Source organism: Crocodylus siamensis, chromosome 3, assembly GCF_052110815.1.
Source record: "Crocodylus siamensis isolate JL-2025a chromosome 3, ASM5211081v1, whole genome shotgun sequence".
NCBI lineage: Eukaryota > Metazoa > Chordata > Crocodylia > Crocodylidae > Crocodylus > Crocodylus siamensis.
In genome coordinates this window covers 119,010,211-119,034,752 of record NC_143397.1, presented here as the reverse complement: position 1 = coordinate 119,034,752, position 24,542 = coordinate 119,010,211, and the positions used below count along the sequence as shown (strand labels likewise).

The following is a 24,542-nucleotide window of genomic DNA, read 5'->3' as shown; positions in this document are numbered from 1 at the left end:
ATACTTTAACACTGACCTGTTTTGAGTTCAAACTGCCAAAAGCAAGCTGTAAACTCATTTAAAAACATACTGCAAACACTATAAAAACTATATCTGTAACAAGGCTCATAGCACATATTGCAGCAGAATGGGTACAGTCTTCTCCCTTATGTTCCATCGTGATCCCCAGTGCTAGCCACAAGCAACCTTCTGCATGTACCATCTGTGCTCCAAGTTTGTTTGGTGAAAATGTGGAGGAGGCTGGTGTTGGTAGTGGCTCCTCAACCCTGGAACTCCCTCCCCGTTGTGGTCCATCAGAGTCTGAGCCTGGACATCTTCCAAAAGCATTGTAAGATCTTTTCATTTGGGTATCCCTTCAGCAGGTGAGGTTAAGTTTGAGGCATTGTCTGGGGTATTTGTTTTATTAGATCTGAATTTATTTTAATGTTTTATAATTTATCTATTGTTTATCATAGGCCACCATCATGGGGGACAGCTCTGTGTGTGTATGTAAATATATATATATATAAGCACTTGTTTATTTGAGGTGGGGATTCAAAGGTAGCAAGATGTGATGAATGCCATATCACACTGCAGAAACTGGCCCTCCTTCACTACTCCAGCCCTATGGGCTGGTAAACTCCAGAGGAGCTTTGGCATCAATTATAAATGTTACTTGAATAGAATTATTACGTTCTAACTGTGAGAACAAAATCTGCCTTCAGTTATACCCATACAAATCCACAGGGACAGTGACGTTGTGCAGATGTTAATGAGACAAATTTTGCTGACAGAATTTCTATCATTGGTAGTAACATATGAGCCCTAATGAACCCAACTTTAAATTCAAATCACAGGTTGAGATTATGGGAGGATTGTTAGGCAGAACGTGTTTTTACTTGGTAATTGAGTAAATTTGATTGGGAAGTTATTCAGAGAAAGAGATAACCCCTACTATGCTATTTTTTCACCTTTCAGAACACAACTCCTTTCTAAAGCACGATCGTGTATCTGCTGCATTTGATAGCTGTATAATCAAAAGGTACAACAAGGTCTGTTTCATGGATATGATCTTGTTGAGAGACTTTAAAAAAATTAAAAAGAAAACCTAATTGAAATCCTTTGTGCTGTGAGATACCAGTAACTTGAATAATAATAGAATCAGAAATTGGAACTGAGGGTTGGGAGGCACCTCTGGGTCATCTACTCCAATTCCTTGTTATCATAGACATTCACATCATATAATCCATTCCCAAACTGATCAAGAACCATCTTTAAGAGTAATTAGGGAATAAGATAACCTCTCAGAAAGGAACCCTATGCTTAAGAGTGTTGCAATTAAACATAACTTCATTCCTAGGTTCAGGAGCATTTATACCCTGGACAAAGTGTATATTATTAAAGTGAGAAAAACTAAGGCCTTGATTCTTATCTCATTTATAATAGTAAAAGCTTTGCCCTAACTTATGTGGGAACAGACTTGGATCCTTAATATAAAATGATATTCCAATTTTTTAAAATTTTGGCTCTGGTCCAAATCAGATCAAAGCCAAACAGTTCCAGAATGTCCCATGAACCATAAAGGCCCCATAGCTATGGGCCCAGAAAAGTGCATCCCCAGGCCCTAGTTCTCCAACAATCTAGGGAGTGTTTCCTTGGACTGATGTCCTACATTCAGCAAATATTCATTGAATTCAAGATGTTTGGAACAAAACATTTCAGGTTCAACGAATCTACACTCTTTATGTAACTCTACTTATTAAAGTTAAATTTTTGGCAGCCATGCTAGGTCTTTATTTTTAAAGTGATAATTAAGTGGTAGAATATGTAAAATCTTGATCTAAATCTTAATGTCTCTAGTAAGTCATGACTTAGATGTTACAAAAATATTTAGTGGTCCTCAGTGGATCTGAAAGCAAATTAATTCAACTCCAAACAAAAAAATCCCATTTAGATTCTATTGAAATCCAGCCAAGTTAGCGTTTGTTATAACAGATGTTGGAATTGCAATAGGGACACTGAAGATTTACTGCTTATACCACAGCATTGTCTTATTTCTGTTTTGTTCTTTGTTGTCTTTGTTTGTTTTCAGAAGATGATGATACAAGGATAGAGTACAACTCCAAACACTGATTTAACTTGTGAAGGCTTCCTCTGCCTCTGTGATGTTTTTGGTTGAGGACTTTAATGGCCTTCCAGGCATTAGAAAATAATAGCACACCTTTTAATTAATAAGCAGCATGATTAGCAAGAGATTGTCAAATACTAGGAAAATATTTTTAAAAATAATTTTGCAAAATGATGAACTATCCTGGGAGAGCTGGCAATTATAAAGACAGTCCTTTGCTGATGGCCCTTCCCCTGCATACAATCAGTCAAGAAGTCAATGGAACCACTGAACAGCTTCAAGTTTCATAAACAAACGTGTTAAATGTGTACAGGATTAGGGTCAGTACTGAATTTACAGATTTTAAAAGTAAAATAAAGTCAGTATGTATTTGATGTGTACACAATGTCTTTAATTGTATATGTTTATGTCCTTCTGCATTGCCACTTGTCTAACAATATGAATGTGTTTAACCAGAAAGCTTCTGTGACCTTTCTAATCACAGTCACAAATTTCTAACAGAATCTGTCTTTGGTGTGTTATGTTATGTCTAACAACACCATTCACTTCCTCATTTGAGTCGAGGTTTGCTTCTTTATATATAGTTATGCTGATCTAGGATTTATGTGCACAATGTTCCCAGACCCTCCATCGCCATTTGAACATCTGGCAGTTTGGAGGTTGCACTTTGGCCTCCACATCATTCTACCACCTTGCCTGCTCTTACTAGAAATGGACATCTGCATTGTCATTCATATAAAGGCACGCATCTTCTATCCTTTATGCCACCCTGTTTCCCTGGAGAGGAATCCAGTCTCATGATATGTATCACTGTATACAGCAAAGCTTACACTGAGTGAAACATAGGTGCTGTCCCAGAGGGACAAGAATATAAAGGCACTAACATCTGGCTAGCCTGTGGCCATTTGTTTGAAGTGGGCAGTGTGAGTGCAGGTCAGCTTAACTGATGTTTGCTAAGCATGATTTTAACTATTCCTTTACCCTAATCAAGGCAAGGTCAGAGAGATTTTCCATCACTCTACTCTTTTTAGCATTCCATGTTGTCCACCATATTCCCAGAAGGGGTCTTATGCCCTTTCACAGAGTTTCTTTGGAGCATTGCTCAGAGGGTTGAGTCAAGGCTCTGTGAGGTGGTAGTCTAGAAATCATGCCCATATCACTTTATTTCCCAGCTCCAGAAGCGTAAATCTGCACTCCAAAGTTCTACAAGCAGAAGTATGTTGGTCAGGGCTCCGAAAAAATAACATCCTTGTAGCTGATAACTCTGCCGGCAAAACCTTGGTACTAATGCAAACTTGATAGCAGGAGGCAGCTTCTGCTGGAAGAGCTTCCTTCATTTGGGGAAACTGGTGCATCTCGGGCTGCAGAAAAATTCCTCCTGCCAACAGCACTGATCTTATACCATGGGCTCTGCCACTACGTCACCACCATTATAGTTACAAGCGCAGCAGGGTGGGCATAGTTTAAAATGGGCTGCTTTCCTCATAGCCATGGAGTAAGTCAAGGCATTTTAAGACTGCATTCATAGTTTGGGGTCTTCTAAGAAAACTGTGGTCATGAAGTAGGTGAGATTGTGGGAATGTATGGCAGGGAAAAGCTACACGTGGATTTTCTGAGTATACCTGCCCATTATGAAGGTACCAGATCTGCCCTCCCCCTGCTTTCTCTATGTCCCTTCCTCCCTGGCCCCCCTCCCCCCGGGAATTAAGGAGAAGTGGTGGACTGTGAAGCAACAAGAGGAGGAGAATGAAGAGCCAGGTTCCTATATCAGTTTTGAGCATACTTGCAGTCCAAGATACACTCCCAGCTGTGAAATGGCTTGTTCATCTCAATGGGATGTCTTCATCTGAATGAGAAGAACCTATAATGATGGAACAGAAGCTTGAAACATATGTACTGATCCATCTTAATGGATTTCCTCCTCCCCTCCCTTTTTCTCAGCACTCTCTGCCTCTGGTATGCACTGAGCAGGTCTGTTCTGAGTGTCTGACCAAGGGGTTGTTTTAGACTCAGAGTGCATGCATAAATCACCTCCTGATATGCACTGATATATAATTTATAGAACCTCTAACATATAATATACTGCATTGTTAATTTGCAACAGTTTTACTGATGCTAGCTACCATCAAATCCAGCCAGGGACATTCAGTTTTGCTGCAGATTAGTGCTTCAGTTTGAGCCAAGGGTGTGCTTAAAAGGCATAAGAATATGCAAAACTCACTGGGCAGTCCTATTTCCCCTAGAATTTGTAGGTATGGAACGCTTAGCAAATGACCCTCAAATCTTTCCAAAGTGAGGCAGATCAGTTTTCAAGGCAACCAAAGTATGGTCCTCCCTCCACTTGATCCTCTTTCTTCTGGATTTGGTTGCCTAGGTAATTTATTTTAACAGAGGAGCAGGGGGTCATTCATTTGTTTCAAAATACCATTGCTGGTAATGGTAACATTATTCTCTCCCAACTGTTATACCTCAGTGATTCAAGCACTCACCCAGAAAGCAGAGACTTGGTACAATGCCTTCCTTATGCTAAAGGAAATCAAACCCATGTTTCTCATTTCCCAGGAGAGTACTGTAAACATCCTGCTATAGAATATTTTGAGATGAGGGCCACCATTTGTAGATATGGCCCCAAGTGCTTTTCTTTCCAGAAGAATAAAGATTCCTTCAAATGGGTAAACCAAAATGGAAGGCGGGAATGACTCTGGAGACCATTATGCAGCCAAATAGAAAGAAATATGTACTTGTTCTAAACTTTGCTCGGGGGGGGGGGGGGGAGTAAAGTAGATTTCAAATGCTTGTACTTTACCCTGCAAATTGAAAACCTACTGGATATGATTATGAAAAATGTTATTAGTTATTCTCTGTAGAAACTTTAATCTATACATCATTTCTTCTTATTTACTCAAACAGCCCCCATAGGGTAGTACCTACCTGAGTGAGCCCCCTCCCAAGAACAAGAGACTCTGTCACTTATTTGGTGCATTCAGCTGGTAATGTGGTATAAGAAGGCTTGCAGTGCTATTGCCGTGGGTCAGGCTCCATCCTGTGACCAGCCACTGCTTGGAGGAGGAACAAGCAAGTAGGCACTCTAGATTCTGAGAGACTCCTTCAAATGATGCCACTGGCTTGGGATCCTTCAATGGATCTGTGCATATAGAAGAGTGGTTCACAACCAGGGTGCTATGGCACCTTGGGGTGTCACGAGATCCTCTGAGGGTGCTACACAATCTTAGCCCTGTTAGGTGCACAGACACCTGGACAATTCACAAAATAAAACCAAAGGTTTCAAATAGGACTCTGTAGCATCAGAACATTTTGACCTGTTATGGTCTCTCTGAGTTCTTTGCAACAAAAGAATTGCACTGTTATTTTTCCTTAATCAAAAAACAAGTGAAAACTAAGAGCTTGTGTTAGGTGCCCTGTGTCTAAAAAGATTAGGAACCTCTGATGTGGAGGGCACATGTAGTGGAACTCTACTCTTACACATAGTTCACCCCCAACATACCTGCTTCACAGTAGTGTAAGTAAGGGAAGGAGCAGGGCACCAGCCCCAGACGTTAACTTAAGATGGGAGCCAGAATGGTTCCCTCATAGGAGTCTTTGCCATAGCTGGTACAGTGCCATTCTGCCTAGCCCTGAGAGCTAGGCCAGCACAGTCCTTTGCCAGTGTATGTGAGGGGCACAGGAGTGGTGAAAAGAATGCTTTCCCACCTTCCCCTCCAGGAGTCTTTGCCTTTGCAGGTATAGACCTGTGCTGCTCAGGAACTGGATCTGGAACCAACTTCCAAGGGAAGTGGTGCTGGCTCCTACCCTGGGGGTCTTTAAGAGGAGGCTTGATGCCTACCTGGCTGGGATCATTTGAGCCCAGTTTTTTTTCTCCTGCCCTGGCAGGGGGTCGGACTTGAAGATCTATAAGGTCCCTTCCGACCCTACTTCTGTGATTCTATGATTCTATAAGAGCTGAGACAGTGCAGCCCTGTGCCCAGTAGCATACCTTGTGAGGGCAGGGGAATGAGTAGGGCACCAGGGGCAGCCCTCAGGGAGCCTGCACCATGGGACCACTGCAGCCAGTGTGCATCAAACCTGTCTCCCCAGCTAAAGGAGCCCTAGCCACTGTTCTTACAGCAAGAGCCATAGCAGTAGCAGCTGCCACTAGAGTTCAGGTATCTGGTGCTGATAAGACTCCATTCCCCCTTCTCCTGTTCCCTCCTGCTCTCCAGCAATTAGCATATTCCACCCATCTCCCTTAGTCCGGGTGCTGAAGAAGCTCACTGTTTCTTTAGCTATGGATAAGTGGAGCTTGGTAGAGAAACCATATGCAGCTGCTTTATTCAAGCAAAAAGTATTCTTACCTTTGGAAGACTTCTTCAGGATAATTTTCTTACAGACATAATCTGTACTAAAAGGGAAGAACCCACTGAGGATTCAGCCCTATATCTACTCCAGGAAGGAAGGGGGGCCTTCATTCCTCAGGGCTAACAACTTTTTTTATAAACATTAACATTAGGGGGTTGGACTAAGTAACCTCCTGAGGTCCCTTCCAACCCTAAATGTCTGTGATTCTATGATTACTTAAAATATATAAAAGAAGAGAGTTAATTTCAGAATATTTAGAACAAAAAAGAATAGAAATTTGCAGTTTCACTGTAAAGTGATGTATTTAGCATTCAGAATAATAACAGAAGCTTCCTTTAAGGAAAAAAAAATCTTAATCAAAGGTAATTCATATCTCTCTATTTTAATATATTATGCTGCATAGCCTTTAGCTACTCTGCTGCTTTCCAGTCATTTTCCTCACTTTATCATTGTTTGGTTAATTTTAGCTTGTATGGTGTCCTAATGTACTAACATTAGTCTGCCTGCAGCTTACTAAAGTCTCATCGTTCTGCCTCTGTCAGGTCTAATGAGTACAAAAGTGTTTGCTTTGGCACTGGTGGAACAGAAGGGCAATTTATGTGATCCTTGTTGCAGTCCTGAGGCTTGCCTCCAAACCATTTGCCCTTTTTTTTTTGTCTATCCTAGTAAATGGACAAGTGTAGTATTTGTTAGCTAGTTTTCCCTTGGTAAATTCTATAACCCTTGGTTTCATTTTATACACACACTCATGCACATGTGTGAACACACATGTGTGCATCTGAAAGATATACTGTACATAGAGAGAGTAAATCTAAATCACATGTATAAGACTTCACCAGGCAAAAAGACTAAACTAGCCAGAATCTGATCAGCACCATCACACACACTGGGCATATCTACATATGCTACTAATGTGGCTGCATAAACTCTGGCATAGTCTGCGCTGGAGTTTATTGCTCTTGGGTGCAACATTTGCATATGCACCTGGGACCACAGCATATTAAGCTAGGGTGAAACAGCTGCAGCTGGCAGGGGTCCCCAGGGGTCTGCCTGCTAACCTTGGGCTGCTCCAACCCTGCTCAACATGCTGTAGAGGGGCTGGCTGAGGCACAAGGGTGCTTCAGTGCAGAGCTAGCCGGCAGGCAACCTCTGCACTGAAGTACCCTCATGCCCTGGCCAGCCCCATCAGTATCTACACATGCATTGTGGTGGAGTAAATAACTTTGCAGTAGGATAGTACTTGCGTCTGACAGTACTGTCCTATGGCAGAGTTAATTAATTTATTCTGTTCTGATAGCAGTGCATGTGTAGATGGTGCCATTTTACTGCAGAGTTAATTAGTCAGCTCTGCTGTAAAGATATCATGCAGACTTGTCCTCTCTCTCTCTCTCTCTCTCTCTCTCTCTCTCTCCCCCCCTTGGAAAATGGTGGCCTGCTATCTTCCTGTTCTCTAAGGCTAAGGGCAGATATTCAAAAAGCCTGAACTTCAATTCATCAGTTGATTCAATCATTGCAGATTAGTCTAACTTGGCTAGGCTGAATCAATTTGTAACTGTACAGACATCCCAGACATGCAGGCAAATGCCTGCAGTGGCTCAAGCTAGAAGATAGGGGGGCCTCAGAGCAGCCCTCCCTTCTCTTCCAAAGTGCTAAGCTTAGGGGGGCATGGCCAGGATGGTTTGATTAGGGAAAGGTCCTCCCCCACTTCTGACTAGCCCAGCAAGAAATTGATAACACAGTGTTTATCACCCCTAACTCAGTGTTTATTGTCCCATTAAGAAAACGACAGAGCCGCATTCCCAGCTACCTGTTGATTCTGCCTTTGTCCCTTCTGCCACAGCACAGACCGTAGCCAGCATGTGGTCTGATAGCTTATGCTGAGAGGTGTCTGTGTAATGCAGAGGGAATGGGGTAAGTCCTGCTTAGTAGGGAGAGGAGGGAGGGAAAAGAAGGGGAAAGGATGAGCAAGAGAGCAGAGGGGAGGGGCCAGCTCTGCTGTGGAGCAGATAGCCCCACCCATCCTAGAAAACATGCTGGGATGGTAGGGGATTCTGGTTATCTTAAACCAGCAAGGGGTCTGGGACAGGCATTGCATAAACCGGTTTGACCCAAATCAGTTAAGTCTGATACTACATTCATCCAGGTTTATCTCAAACTGGTTTCAGCCATTTTCAAACTGGTTTATGTGCACTGAGTGTCTGTTCTGTTACAGGTTTAAAACAGTTTCTGATCACTTAAACCTGTTTATGTATAATGTCTGCCCCTAGCCTAAGATGGCAATATCTTTTGTGTGGATGCCCATGACTAAAATTGCAAAAATATTGTGTTTGTTATAGTTCATTGTCAAGTCTGAAAATCAGAAGCAAAACATGGGAATATCTTTTAATACTCTTGTTTTCTTAAATTTAAGGAAATCCATTCTTGTTTATCAACACTAATTCACTCCTTAATTAAGGTATGCCTAATTTTAGGTCAGTATTTAAGACTGTTCCACACTGGATCTCAAATGGGACATAAATTCCTGTGTTTCCCTGAAAGTAGATAACCAACCAGTAAAAAATACAAACTCTTAAAAAAATAGGGCTGGAAAGGACCTCAGAAAATCATGTAGTCTACAGGGCCATCCCCAACTAAATTGTTCCAGACAAATATTTGTCTAATCAGATCTTAAAAACTTCCAAACTCCTTAGGGAATGTGTTCCAATCCTTAACTAGCTTCATACTGGTAGAAAGAAAGCCCTTCCTCATATCCAACCAAAACTCCCCTTGCTGTATTTGAAAACATTACTTCTTGCCCTGCCTTCCTCGTCTTTTTTTCTACCTCCCAGTATTTCTTTTTCTCTCTTTACCTCCTGGTGCTTAGCAACTTGACAGTAAAGAAGTGCTGGAATGCAAATAGAGGAAACTCCCACTCAAAATCCCGTGTTAGCAGGCCTGCTGTTACTTGTTTCTAGAGTTGATGGGACTCTGATTAGCTTAGCCTTTCTGCCTAATCAAGTCCCACCTTCTTGTTCACAATGTCTTCAACTGCTAGGTTCAGCGCTGAAAGCAGTTCCCTACTTATTGCCTCAAACAACTCTGCAAAACAGCAACCAGATTGAACACAGGCTACACAGCCCAAGTTAAGCAGATACACCACACATCAGCATTTATAATCCCTCTCCTAAAGCAGGTAGGGCAGTGGCACTCAACCTTGTTTGGACTTGAGGCACCCCTCATTGGACTCAAAGCACTCCTCCATAACTTTTGTGTATTAATACTCACTTTCAAAAACTATATATTAAACTGCCTACTTCCTTGCAAAGAGGCCAAGCAGTGTGGGTTTTGGATCGTCGAGGTATGAACAGGCCTGATCCTGCACTTATCTGTTTAGTAGGGCTGCGTGAAGCTTCGGTTGCTGATTCGATTCAGAGGAGATTCAGCCTGATTCAGTGGCCGAATCTCCAAATCTGAATCAAATCAGGAGATTTTTTTAATCTTTCCAAATCAAATTGGAAGTTTCTGAATCAATTCATGGAGATTCAATGATTCAGCCATAGACACAGCTTTATATGTTTTTTCTATGTACCTCAAGGTACCAGGTGCAGCTCGTGAATGCTGAGATAGTGGGGTGGATAAAGCATCCCACAGAAGTGCAGGGGGGTCCCCCGTGCACTCAGTGGCAGACCCAGAAGTGGAACAGAAATATTTCCAGTCCACTTTTGGATCTACCACAGAGTGTGCAGGAGACCCCGCCCCCCCGACATCCCAGCTTGGTGACCCCTCCTGAGTCTGGGAGGGTACCAGGGGTCCCCCAGCAGCCAATCGCCAAGCTGAGGAGGTGTGGGGGGTCCCATGTATGCTCAGTGGCGGACCCTCCCATGGTTCCGTGGGATGCTCCATCCGCCCCACCATCTCAGTGTTCACGAGCCATACCTGGTATCTTGAGGTACATAGAAAAAACATGTAAAGCTGTGTCCATGGCCAAATTGCTGAGTCTCTGAATCAGAATTGAATCTTCAGATTTGGCCAAATTGAATAGGGACAATGATCCGAATCAGCAAATCAAATCACTGTCCCCCCCAATCAGGCTGAATCTGAATCCAAATCGAATACTGCCCACTTTGCACACCCCTACAGTTTAGCTTATCTCATCACACAATAGTTTAATGCAGTGGTTCCCAAACTATGGGTCACAACCTCCAAGGGGTCACAGCATCAGTGGATGGGGTTGTGGGGGTGGGAGCTGTGGGGCCAGGACAGCTCTGAGGATCTCAAAATTGTGCCATTAGATGGGAGGGTGTGACACATTTGCACATATACACACAAAAATCAATTAGGTGCATACACACACACTATCAACCCAGGCACACACACATCCAAGATTACCAGTCTAAGCACATGCACACTATACACACTGAAAATTAGACAAAAGTCAGTTGTCAATACCCACACACCCAATACACATACGGAGATCACTAATTTGTATATTACGCACATAATGAGAGATAGATAGATAGATATTTGCCAGTTCACACACATATCAGCCACCTACACATCACACAGGTGAGTTCCTAACTTGGGACGCGTGGTGTGCATGTGTGTGCTTGGGGTACTTGGGATACCTAGGGTGCTTGGTGACTATGGGAGGGGGGAGTCAGGGTCAAAGATTCCCAGAGGGAGGGGAAGGAGGGAGATGGATGGGGGTAAACATGAGAGAGGGAGGAAAAAAATTGAGAGAGTGAAAGTGCCAGGAATGCAAGCAGAGGAGAGCTGGAGTTGAGAGGAGATCAGGAAAATGGGAATTGGAGCCAAGAGGGACCGGAATTAAGATGGGGATGGGGACAGCCTGCAGTAAAACACAACCCAACTCTGAGTTCCAAATAACAGTGGTTTTATTGAACAGGAAAGATGGTGACACAATATATGGGTTATAGAGCTCATTGGTTCCTTTGCACCCACTCATACACACGTACACACAATGTCAGCAGGGGTCAAAGAGGCTTGGTAGAGGGGCTGAAGTCTAGGAGGAAAGAGACAGGATCCAAGTTGGAGGTGAAAAGGTACAGGTAATAGCTATGTATCCCAGGCTGAGAGTCAATCCTCGATGGCCAGTTGGGGTCTCCTTCAGCAAAGTGTTCATAGTATCATAGTAGCTAGAGTCGGAAGGGACCTAGGTAGATCATCTAGTCCGACCCCCTGCCTTGGCAGGAAAGAGCACCGGGGTCAGATGACCCCGGCAAGGTGCTCATCTAACTTCCTTTTAAAAATCCCCAGGCTAGGAGCCTGCACCACTTCCCCTGGAAGCCGGTTCCAGGCCCTAGCCGCCCTGACTGTGAAGTAGCGCCTCCTAATATCTAATCTAAACTTACCCTCCGCCAGCTTGTGACCGTTATTCCTGGTCACTCCTGGCAGCGCACGGGGGAACAGGGACTCCCCCAATACCCGCTGATCTCCCCTGACCAGTTTGTAGCAGGCCACAAGGTCCCCCCTTAACCTTCTCTTGTGGAGGCTAAACAGGTTCAGGTCCCGTAGCCTCTCCTCATAAGGCCTGCCCTGCTGACCCCTGATCATACGAGTGGCCCTCCTCTGGACTCTTTCCATATCGTCCACGTCCCTCTTGAAGTGTGGCGCCCAGAACTGGACGCAGTACTCCAGCTGCGGCCTGACCAGTGCCGCATAGAGGGGGAGGATCACCTCCCTGGACCTGCTTGAGATGCATCTGTGGATGCATGACAGGGTACGGTTGGCCTTCTTGACTGCCTCCCCACACTGCCGGCCCATGTTCATCGTGGAGTCAATGATGACTCCAAGATCCTTTTCCGTCTCCGTGCTGGCAAGAGGGGAGTTCCCCAACCTGTAAGTGTGGTGCCGGTTCTTCCTCCCCATGTGCAACACCTTGCACTTATCAGTGTTAAACCCCATCCTATTCTCATCCGCCCACCGTTGCAACCTGTCAAGGTCAGCTTGTAGCCTATTGCACCCTTCTAGTGCACCCACATCCCCCCACAACTTAGTATCATCAGCAAACTTGAACAGGGTGCTTTCTACCCCCTCATCCAAGTCACTGATGAAGATGTTGAACAGTGCGGGCCCGAGGACCGAGCCCTGCGGAACCCCACTGCCCACGTCCTTCCAGGTCGAGAAGAACCCATCCACTACCACCCTCTGGGTGCGGCCCTCTAACCAGTTGGCGACCCATTTGACCGTGTGGGCATCGACACCACAGTCTCCCAGCTTTTTGATGAGGACAGGGTGAGAGACAGTGTCGAAAGCCTTCCGGAAGTCCAGAAAGACTACATCCACAGCAACCCCTGCGTCTAATGATTTGGTGACCTGATCGTAAAAGGCCACCAGGTTGGTCTGACAAGACCTGCCACTGATGAACCCATGTTGGTTGCCCCTGAGCATGCATTCCCCCGCAAGGCCCTCCTGGATGTGTGCCAGGATAATTTTTTCAAAGAGCTTACCCGGGATTGAGGTAAGACTAACTGGCCTGTAATTTCCCGGGTCCTCTTTTTTTCCCTTTTTGAAGATAGGGACCACATTGGCCCTCTTCCAGTCCTCCGGCACCTCACCAGAGCACCACGAGTGCTCATAGAGCCGCGCCAGGGGTCCCGCAATGACCTCGGCCAGTTCCTGTAGAACCCTAGGGTGAAGATCGTCCGGACCAGCGGACTTGAACACGTCCAGCCTCTCCAGAAGTACCCTAACTAACTCCTCGCTAACCCCTGGCCCAGGCGTGTCTCTCCCGGGGCCCGAGGGGGGCCCAGCAGGGAGGTGGCTGAACTGGTCCCTACTTAGGAAGACAGAGGCAAAGAAATCGTTAAATATGTTAGCTTTGTCATCTGGCGTGATGACTAAGTTGCCCATCGTGTCCTGCAGGGGCCCCACATTACCCGGGACCCTCTTTTTACCCCCTATGTATTTGAAGAAGGACTTCTTATTGTCCCCAATCCGGGAAGCTAGTCCTATCTCCATCTCTGCCTTGGCCCTCCTGACTGCCCCCCTACATCCTCGGGCGACTGTAACATAGTCCTTCTTGGTGATGACCCCATCTCTCCATTGAGTGTATGCCTCCCTTTTAGCAAGGAGACATTCCCGGATGCTCTTAGTGAGCCATGGGGGTTTATGTGCCCTCCTGCTCCCTTTGACCCTTGTTGGGATTACCTCCCTTTGGGCATGGAGGATCGTCTCCTTAAGGAGCAACCACTCCCCTTCGACATCTGATTCCCTTCCCCCCTGGGTCCTCAGCGCTTCCCCAACGATCCTCCTTAGCTTGTTGAAGTCAGCCCTCCTAAAGTCTAGGGCTGTTGCCTTGCTGCAGCCCTTTGCCACCTTACGCTGGATGGTGAATTCCAGCAAGCGATGATCACTGTCTCCCAGGTGGCCCATCACCCGCAGCCCCCTCACCAGGTCATCACCCATGGCCAGCACCAGGTCCAACAAGGCGTCTCCCCTGGTGGGACTGTGCACCTCCTGGGTCCAGAGGGGTTCACCTGCAGGGCCTCTGGAGTGAATAGGCAGTATGACATGGAGCTGATCTGATCCGGATGGAAATGGCATTCCCACTGGGTCTGTCTTCACTACCCCACTTTATAGGGGCAGACCTTCTATGACCCTAGTGGCAGGAGTATGCTTAGGCAAGGGTCAGCCCTGGTGTACTGAGCACGTGCACTCTATGCGAGGACGTGCAGTTTCAGGTGTCTGTGTTGCAATGGTGGGTTGGCTGGTTTCTGCAGCAGTCTTCATTTTCCAAATCTGGAGCCAGGGAGGGTCAATGCAGGATGATGGTTGAGTTGTCGAGTTAATGGTTCAGTCATTCAGGAGGAGCTATTTTTAGGCCTACTGCCATTGTCTGTCAATCACCCACTCACTGAAGGAACCAGTTTACATGGAAGTGGGGAGTCATGAGGCACACAGTTACAACAGACTTACAATAAGGTATGCCCAGGGAGGGGACACAACATGGGGACTTGACGTCTTAACACGGGGACTTGATGACTTAACATGACTTATGCTAATTTACATATGTAGGCCTGAATCATATAGTATCAATAAAAAAACCCCAAATATCAGTAAAACAGTAATCACACAATATAAAACAGTAAACATCAATATAAACATAATAATTATACAATATAAAACAGTGGATATCAATATCAAAATAGCAGGGTACTTATTTGCAAAGGAGAGAGAAAAAGAAAAAAAACCTTGCTACCAAAATAAAATGCTAAAGCTTATCCTATGTCTTAGCTTAGTCATAATTATCTATAGGGAATAGAGAGGGAAAGAAAAAGTCAGAAATAGTTGGGGAATGGGAGCAAATGTATTTCTATATATATATTTTTTTTTAAAAAAAAAGAAAACTAGGGGTTGTGTTACATTTCCCACTCTTGACATCGGCCCATTTGGGGTGATGTCACTATAGACCACACAGCACAGTCCTTTTGATGGAAATTATGGTTCGTGTACTGTTTCTTTTCTTTTTCCGCCCCTTCCTTCCCCACTTCTCCACCAAGGCATGAGTAAAGAAGAAGATGGTGGTCTTCCGTATATGAAAGATGTATGCTTGTTCTGAGGTGCAGTACTGAGGTTTCTCTCAGCCCTGTTTTACTATGATGCTATAACCTATGATTCTGTGTTTATATGGTGTTTACATAGCTTTTAAGCAACTAAATCATTATGTGCATTCGTTTCCTATCCAGTTCAGCAGCCACAAAGCCACTAATATGTCTAGATGTATCATGTGCCTCCATTCTGGCTTGTAAAGATGCCTAGACTGGGACTATTGCCAAGGTTCAGAAGGGATGTAGAATAGCCACCTAAGCTCTGCTATGATCCAGTTCCATATGGGAGTCTCAAACTCTGAATAAGTCACTGATTCCATAGACAGCCAAAACTCCCTGAGCAACATTTTGAGGATGAGATCATGCATACAGATCAAAGGAAGAAGAGCCACCTGCCTTTTGTCCAATAAACTAGTGGGTAGGGCACTTGGCTAGGAAGAGCAGTGGAGGTGATATACCTTGGATGGAGCTAGACAGTTTTCAGTGATGGCAGATGACAAGGAGCAATGGTTTCAAATTGCATAAAGGGAAGTTTACGTTAGATATTAGGAAAAACTTTTTCACTAGGAGAGTAGTAAAATACTGGAACAGGTTACCCAGACAGGTTGTGGAATCTACATCCTGGAGGGTTTTTAAGACCTGGCTAGACAAAGCCTTGGGTGGGATGATATAGTTGGGGATGGTCCTACTTTGAGTAGGGGGTTGGGCTAGATGGCCTCCTGAGGTCCCTTACAACCCTAATTTTCTGTGGTTCTGTGATTCTAAGAGGACACAAAGCATGCCCTGGTAGGCCATGACTCTTCTAGCTCATCTGCCAGATGCAGGTAACAGCACAGCAATGGTGCGACCAAGGCACGGATTCATAGAATTAGGGTCGGAAGGGACCTTGTAGATCATAGAATCATAGAATCATAGAAGTAGGGTCAGAAGGGACCTTGTAGGTCTTCAAGTCCGACCCCCTGCCTGGGCGAAAGAAAAGACTGGACTCAACTGAGTCCAGCCAGGTAGTCATCAAGCCTCTTCTTAAAGAGGGTAGGAGCCAGCACCACTTCCCTAGGAAGTTGGTTCCAGATCCTAGCTGCCCTAACTGTGAAGTAGTTCTTGCGGATGTCTAATCTAAATCTACTCTGGGGTGGAGATCGTCAGGACCTGCTGATTTAAATATGTCTAGTCCCTCCAGAAACAGTGTCTCCCCTAAACCCTTCTGGTCCCCCCTAGTGAATTTATAGACAGTCACCAGGTCCCCCCTCAGCCTTCTCTTGTGAAGGCTGAACAGGTTTAGGTCCTGCAGTCTTTCAATATAGGGTCTGCCCTGTAGTCCCCGGATCATGCGTGTGGCCCTCCTCTGGACCCTTTCAATGTTGTCCACATCCCTCCTGAAATGGGGCGCACAGAACTGGACGCAATACTCCAGCTGCAGCCTGACCAGCGTCGCATAGAGGGGGAGGATCACCTCCCTGGCTGTACTTGAGATGCACCTGTGGATGCACGACAAGGTCTGGTTAGCCCTGCCAACCGTGACCTCACATTGTTGGCCCAAGATCCCTTTCTGCCTCTGTGCTCTCAAGAAGGGAGTTTCCCATCTTATAAGTGTGCTGCTGGTTCTACTGCCTACCCTGCACTTGTCAGTATTGAAACGGATCCTGTTTATGTCAGCCCAACCCTGTAACCTATCCAGGTCTTGTTGCAGTCTTTCCCTCCCTACTAGTGTGCTCACCTCACCCCAAATTTTGGTATCATCAGCGAATTTAAACAGGTTGCAAGTCACCCCGTCGTCCAAATCACTGATGAAGAAATTGAACAGCGCGGGCCCCAGGACCAAGCCTTGGGGGACTCTGCTGCCCACTTCCCCCCAGGTTGAATATGACCCGTCCACCACCACCCTCTGAGTACGACCCTTTAGCCAATCTGCAATCCATCTGACTGTGTAGGCATCAATGCCACAATCACCTAGTTTTCTAATGAGGATGGGGTGGGAGACGGTATAAAAGGCCTTGCTGAAGTACAGAAAGACAATGTCCACGGCAATACCTGCATCCATTGCCTTTGGGACCTGATCATAAAAAGGAAATCAGATTGGTCTGACATGACCTGCCCCTAATGAAACCGTGCTGGTTGCCCTTGAGCATCATCCCTGAAGCCGGCCTATCACAGATGTGTTCCTTGAGGATCTTCTCAAAGAGTTTCCCAAGGATAGAGGTAAGACTGATGGGCCTGTAGTTGCCTGGGTCCTCTCTCTTCCCTTTTTTGAAGATGGGGACCACGTTGGCTATCTTCCAGTCATCCGGCACCTGGCCCGAGCACCATGAGCGCTCGTAAAGCTGTGCCAAGGATCCTGCAATAACCCCAGCTAGCTCCCTCAACACCCTGGGGTGGAGAGCATCTGGACCCACTGACTTGAACACGTCCAGCCCCTCCAGAAGCTCTCTAACCCGGTCCTCCCCAACCTGAGGTCTGGAGGCGTTCCCCTCAAGTCCGTCTGGCATCACAGCAGGGAAGTCCCGGTCCCTGCACAAGAAAATGGACATGAAGAATTGGTTAAAGAGTTCCGCTTTCTCCTCTGGCGCAACCACCAGATTGCCCAGCGTACTTTGCAGGGGCCCCACATTACCTGGTGCCTTCTTCATCCTTCCTATGTATTTGAAAAAGGACTTTTTATTATCCTTGATCTTGGACGCTATTCCTAGCTCTATGTCCACCTTAGCTTTCCTGACAGCCCCCCTACAGGCCCGAACAGAGGAGGTATACTACTCTTTGGAGATAGCATCCCCCTTCCACCGGGTGTACACCGTCTTTTTGGCAATCAGGCATTCCCGGATGTTGTTGGTGAGCCAGGGGGGCATTCGGGCACTCTTGCCCCCCTTGCATCTTGTTGGGATGGACTCCTCTTGGGCCCTGAGTATCGTTTCCTTAAGGAACGACCACTCGTCCTGGACACTGAGTTCCCCTGCCCTCAAGGACCCCAGTGCCTCCCCCACTAGTCTCCTCAGCTTGTTGAAGTTGGCCCTCCTAAAGTCTAGGGCTACTGTCTTGCTGCAGGCCCTTGACACCCTGTGCTGGATGGTGAATTCCAGCAAGCGATGATCACTATTGTCCAGGTGGTCAAGAACCTGGAGGCCCCTTACCATCGCCTGTGGCCGGGACCAGGTCCAACAGGGCATTTCCTTTGGTGGGAGCATGCACCTCCTGGATTAAGTGGAGGTCCTGTATCTCAGCTAGAAACCTCCTGGAATGGTCCGTCCTGGCTGACTGTTCCTCCCAGCAGATGTCCGGGTAATTAAAATCACCCATGACAACTACATCCCTTGCCTTAAGTGCCTCTGCAAGTTGGCTCAAAAATTCCCGGTCCAGCTCCTCCCCTTGGTTGGGGGGTCTGTAGTAGACCCCCACTGTCAAATTGCTCTCCCCACGGTCCCCTTGAATCTTAACCCAGAGCACTTCAGCCTGCCCTTCCTCTGACCTCATTCTTCTGGCAGAGGATGTGTAGTGCTCCCTGACATAGAGTACCACACCCCCATCTTTCCTTCCTTCTCTATCCCACCTATAAAGCCTATAGCCCCTAATGCTAACTGCCCAGTCATGGGATGAATCCCACCACGTTTCTGTTAGCCTTATGACATCTGGGTTTGAACTAGCTATTCTGAGGGCGAGTTCCTCCTGTTTATTCCCCATAATGTGAGCATTGGTATATAGGCATTTAAGGCCTTGCAAGGCTGTATGTGCCACCCCCCATTTAGGGAGACGGTCTGGACCCCCGTTTCTTACCTTAGCACTCCTTGCCTTTGTCACCTGTCCTGCTCAGATGGCATCTCCTCGTCTTCCTTCGCCCCCTCCCCTGGCCAATCTGGATCATCAAGTCCGACCCCCTGCCCTGGGCAGGAGAGAAAACCTGGCTCAAATGACCCCAGCCAGGTAGATGGCAAGCCTCCTCCTAAAGACCTCCAGGGTAGGAGCCATCACCACTTCCCTTGGAAGCTGATTCCAGATCCTAGCCGCCCTGACTGTGAAGTAGTGCCTTTGGATGTCTAGTTTAAACGTACTCTCTTACAACTGGTGGCCATCATTCCTTGTTACCCCGGGGGGTGCTCGGGGGAACAAGGTCTCTCCCAAACCCTTGCTGGTCCCCCCTAGTGATTTTGTAGATGACCACCAGGTCCCCCCCAGCCTTCTTTTGCAAAAGCTGAACAGGTTAAGGTCCTGTAGCCTCTCTTCGTAGGGTCTGCCCTGCTGTCCCCAGATCATATGAGTGGCCTTCCTCTGGACCCTCTCAATGATCTCCACATCCCTCCTGAAGTGTGACGCCCAGAACTAGATGCAGTTCTCCAGCTGTGGCCTGACCAGTGCTGCATAGAGGGGGAGGAGCACCTCCTTGGCCCTGCTTGAGATGCATCTGTGGATGCATGACAAGGTACGGTTAGCCCAAATGACTGTTACCTTGCCTTGTCGGCCCGTGTTCATCTTGGAGTCAACAGTGACTCCAAGATCTCTTTCTGCCACCGTGCTTTTGAGAAGTGAGGTCCCCAGCCTATACGTATGCTGCTAGTTCCTACTGCCCAAGAGTAGCACTCTGTACTTGTCAGTATTGAAACCCATCCTATTTTCATTTGCCCACCCCTGTAACCTGTCCAGGTCCTGCTGTAATCTGTCCTTCCCTTCTAGTATGCCCACCTCACTCCAAATCTTGGTGTCATCAGCGAATTTGAACAGGCTGCTTTTCACCCTGTTGTCCAAGTCACTAATAAAGAAATTGAACAGCGCGGGCCCAAGGACCAAGACCTGGGGGACTCCACTGCCCACTTCCCTCCAGGTCGAAAAAGACCTGTCCACCACTGCCCTCTGAGTACGACCCTTCAGCCAATTTGCAATCTATCTGACTGTGTAGGCATCAATGCCACAATCACCTATCTTTTTAGATGCTGCGGCTAGTAAAGTGACCAAAATGCTGGCGTGCATCCATAGATGCTTCTCGAGCAAATCCCGGGACGTCATTCTCCCCTTGTACTCGGCCTTAGTGAGGCCGCAGCTGGAGTACTGTGTCCAGTTTTCGGCTCCACAATTCAAAAAGGATGTGGAGAAGCTTGAGAGAGTCCAGAGGAGAGCCACGCGCATGATCAGAGCTCAGGAAAACAGATCTTACGATGACAGGCTGAGAGCCATGGGACTCTTTAGCCTGGAAAAGCGCAGGCTCAGGGGTGATCTGATGGCCACCTACAAGTTTATCAGGGGTGACCACCAGGATCTGGGGGAACATCTGTTCACCAGAGCGCCCCATGGGATGACGAGGTCGAACGGTCACAAACTCCTGCAAGACCGTTTCAGGCTGGACATAAGGAAGAATTTCTTTACTGTCTGAGCCCCCAAGGTCTGGAACAGTCTGCCAGTGGAGGTGGTTCAAGCGCCTACATTGAACACCTTCAAGAGTAAATTGGATGCTTATCTTGCTTGGATCCTATGAACCCAGCTGACTTCCTGCCCTTTGGGCAGGGGGCTGGACTCGATGATCTCCCAAGGTCCCTTCCAGCCCTAATGTCTATGAAATCTATGAAATAATGAGAATGGGGTTGGAGACAGTGTCAAAGGCCTTGCTGAAGTCCAGAAAGACTGCATCCACCACGACACCTGCGTCCAATGCTTTTGTGACCTGATCGTAGAAGGCAATCAGGTTGGTCTGACAAGACTTGCCCTTAATGAAACCATGCTGGTAGCCCTTGAGCATCTTCCCTGCTGCTGGCCCATCACAGATGTGCTCCTTGATAATCTTTTCAGAGTGCTTCCTGCTACCTGCTGCATGTGCTACCTGCTTTGTACCACCCATACCAATATACTTGGCGAAAACATAAAGTATGCCAGGGAGGATGGCCTTCTGAGGGACCACCTTGACACTATGTACTGGCAATTTTTGAGCCAGGGAAATAAGGAAGAACTGGTAAGCGTGCATAGCCCTAGTCTCATTTGTTAAGTTGCAAAACACCAGTATGAGCAAAACCCTCTTCACTGAGAAGTGACAGCAGTCACCATGTGGAAGCTGGCTTTGATCCAGTCTGGGGTCAGCCACTTCAGTGTGGACAAGTTCACAGAGGGATCAGTCATGCAGGAGGTGTGTCACACTATACAGAAAGTGCTGGCACCCTGGTTCCTTTACCTCCACAGCCTGCAGGAGGTCATCACTAGATTTGTCTGTATGGACTTCCTGAACTACAATAATGCTATCAATAGCATGCATCCTGCCATTCTGTGCCCTGCCCACCACAGCTCAGAGTATGTCAAGTAGTTTTTCACTATTTTGCTTCAGGGCATTGTGGAACACTGGAGATGGTTTACCCACCAAACCTGTCCATAATGCCATGGTCTTTAGGAAGTCTCACCTGGTGCCCCAATGATGTGGGGAGAGTTTGCCTGTTGGTGCTGGGGGAGTAACTGCCTATCCTTTTCTTGGCATACCTTTTCTTCTCCTAGCTCAGGGGTGGGCAAAATGCAGCCCATGGGCTGGATGTGGCCTGCCAGACCATTCTTTCCTGCCTGTGGGGCCCCTAAAAAATTCAAAAAATTAATATTTATCTGCCTCTGGCTGCCTGTCATGTGGCCCTCAATGGCTTGCCAAAACTCAGTAAGCGGCCTTCCACCTGAACTAATTGCCTGCCGCTGCCCTAGCTCATGAAGCTTTGCACAGACCATTTTAATACTAGGAAGAAACTCTTCAATTACTGGCTGAGCAGTTGCTTGATAAACCTTGAATGTGCCTTTGGGGACTTCCAGATGTGATGGAGGGTATTGGGGATGTACTTGGATACATCCCCAGCAGGAGTGCTACCTGCCCCAGATGTTTATCTTGGTCTGTGTCCTTCACAGTAACTGTGAAGCCAGTGGGGAAGGACATGCCACAGGACTGTGCAAAGAAAACTTGTCAATATGGGTGCCAGTTTTCAGAACTAGAGGTCAAGCTCTGGGACGTGAAAACTAACAGTCTTCTCATTAGTGGTGCTCTGTGGAGCACCACTTTTAGGAGCACAGGCTGTGGAGCAGAATCTCTGTGCTTTCTTAAATGAACTGCTTAAGGTGCTTTATGAATGGGGGAGAGCTAGGAGTCCTGTCAAGAGGACTTTGGGAAGTGGAGAAGATAGTACAGGGGTGGACAAAATATGGCCTGCAGGGCCCATGGGCAGGTGCCCACCAACTGATTGTATCTGGCCTTTGCAGTCTGCGTGGGGCCAAGCCCTACTCCCTCCTGCCCAGGGCAGCCTGTGCCATGCTCCCACCTGCCCTGGCCCCAATCCTGGCCAGTGCACTCAGCTTCCTGGTGAGGCTGCTTCTGCTGCAGTTGCAGCCACCTGGGTACTGCTTGGCTCCCCCTACCTCCAGTGGCTCCTTTCTCCTCCTCCTCCTGCCCCTGCTGTACCACTCTACTCCATGCAGTAGGTAACATGGGGGAGCTGTGAGGATGCAGGTCAGGCACCAGACACCCAGCCAGGTGGGAAGAAGCAGCAGCTGGGTGGCTCTTGTCCCAGGGCACGGGGGTCCAGCTCCAAGTCACCTTCAACCCACTGGGCCACCCACCAGAAGGGTGGGAGCTGGAGCCCTATGCATTGGGGCAGGAGCTGCCCAACTGCAGGTCCCCCCATCTGCCTGGGCATCTGCTGCCCAGTGCATGTCCCCATGGCTTTCCTGTATTACCTGCTGGCCAGAACAGTGCAGCTGGGGCAACAGGAGGAGGAGGAGCTTCTGAAGGCAGGAGGAGCCAAGCAGTACCCAGAAAGCTGTGGCTGCACTGGGGGCAGCCCCGCTGGGTCACTGTGTGCACTGGCTGGAGCCAGGGTGGCCAGGAATACAACACAGGTGGGGCTCAGGCCCATTGAGAACACTGTGGGGGCAGCCAGGTCAGATGGGGGTGATCTGCACCTGTGCCACCTCACCCTGCCTGGACACACTGTGTTGCATGACCCCTGCCTCCCCCTTCCTCCCCCACAACCTCTTGCTGGCTCCAGGAAACTGGCATGTGGGCCATTCCTCACACCCACACACTCATTCCCCTCCCCCTCTCCCTCCCCCACATACATAGTATACAAGAGTAAGACTTTATTTTGAGCTATTATGCAATGATTTCTATATACACTACTCAAAAAAACAAATCAGGACAAAAATTATTTTTTTAAATACTGTAAAATTAAAATATGCTACAGTAGATGTTTGATTTTTAGTATTTGATTTTTTTTAATCTATAATTTCTTAAAATGATATCTTCTGAAAGATTTAATATGTGTGGCCCTTGACAGCGCACCAAAACTTGTTAACTAGCCCTCCAGACAAAATAATTGCTCACCCTTGGCATAGCAGATAGCTAAAGTGTGGTCTGTCACTGTAGAGTCCTTACTGGGTGGAGGGAGTTTGGGTCCTTTATTGTGGAGTAGCATGGCAGCATGCCATCATTTTGACCAGATGAGTCAAAGAGGCTTGAGGCCCATGCTACCATCTTTTCTGTGGGCAAGAACTGTCTCAGAATCTATTCAAGACAACTCCTCAGTGATAGTTAGGGCCCTTGAAGTTGGAGTTCACCATTCAGCGCAAGGTGGCGAAGGCCTGCAGCAAGGCAGCAGCCCTGGACTTCAGGAGGGGAGACTTCAACAAGGTGAGGAGACTAGTGGGGGAGGCACTGAGGTCCCCAAGCAGGGGGAGTTGGGGATCCAGGAAGAGTGGTCGTTCCTTAAGGAGACAATCCTCCGAGCCCAAAGGGAAGTAATCCCTACACAGATTAAAGGGGGCAAGAGGGCGTAAACGCCCCCATAGCTTACCAATAGCATCTGGGAATGTCTCCAAGCTGAAAAGGAAGCGTACACCCATTGGAAAGGAGCGGCCATCACCATAGAGGACTATACCTCCATTGCTCTGGGTTGTAGGGGGGCAATCAGGCAGGCCAAGGCAGAGATGGAACTGTGACTAGCAACCCGGATCAAGGACAACAGGAAGTCCTTTTTTAAATACATAGGGGGTAAAAACAAGGTACCAGGTAACATGGGGCCTCTGCAGGACACGCTAGGAAATCTGGTCGTCACACCGGACAGCAAAGCTAACTTATTTAACAATTTCTTTGCCTCCATATTTCTGAGGAGGGACCTGGTCATCTCCTCCACTGGGACCCCCGCGGGCCCTGTGGGTGGCACACACAAGCCTGGGGTCAGCGACAACCTAGTCAGGGAACTTCTGGAGGGACTAGACATATTTAAATCTGCAGGTCCTGACGATCTCCACCCCAGAGTGCTGAGGGAACTAGCGGAGGTTATTGCGGGAACTCTGGCATGGCTTTACAAGCACTCATGGTGCTCAGGCAATGTGCTGGATGACTGGAAAAGGGCCAATGTGGTCCCCATCTTCAAAAAAGGGAGGAAAGAGGACCCAGGTAACTATAGGCCTGTGAGTCTTACCTTGGTCCTGGGGAAGCTTTTTGAGAGAATTATGCTGGCGCATGTCCACAAGGGTCCAGCAAGGGAGACTATACTCAGGAGCAACCAGCAAGGGTTCATTAGGGGCAGGTCTTG

At 47.4% G+C, this 24,542-nt stretch overlaps 1 protein-coding gene across 1 annotated transcript in view; it reads left to right on the top strand.

Annotated features, from left to right (window-relative positions):
• The window catches only part of GABBR2 (gamma-aminobutyric acid type B receptor subunit 2), a 989,086-nt gene that overhangs the window by 388,477 nt on the left and 576,067 nt on the right, over positions 1–24,542 (top strand). The window lies entirely within an intron of this gene.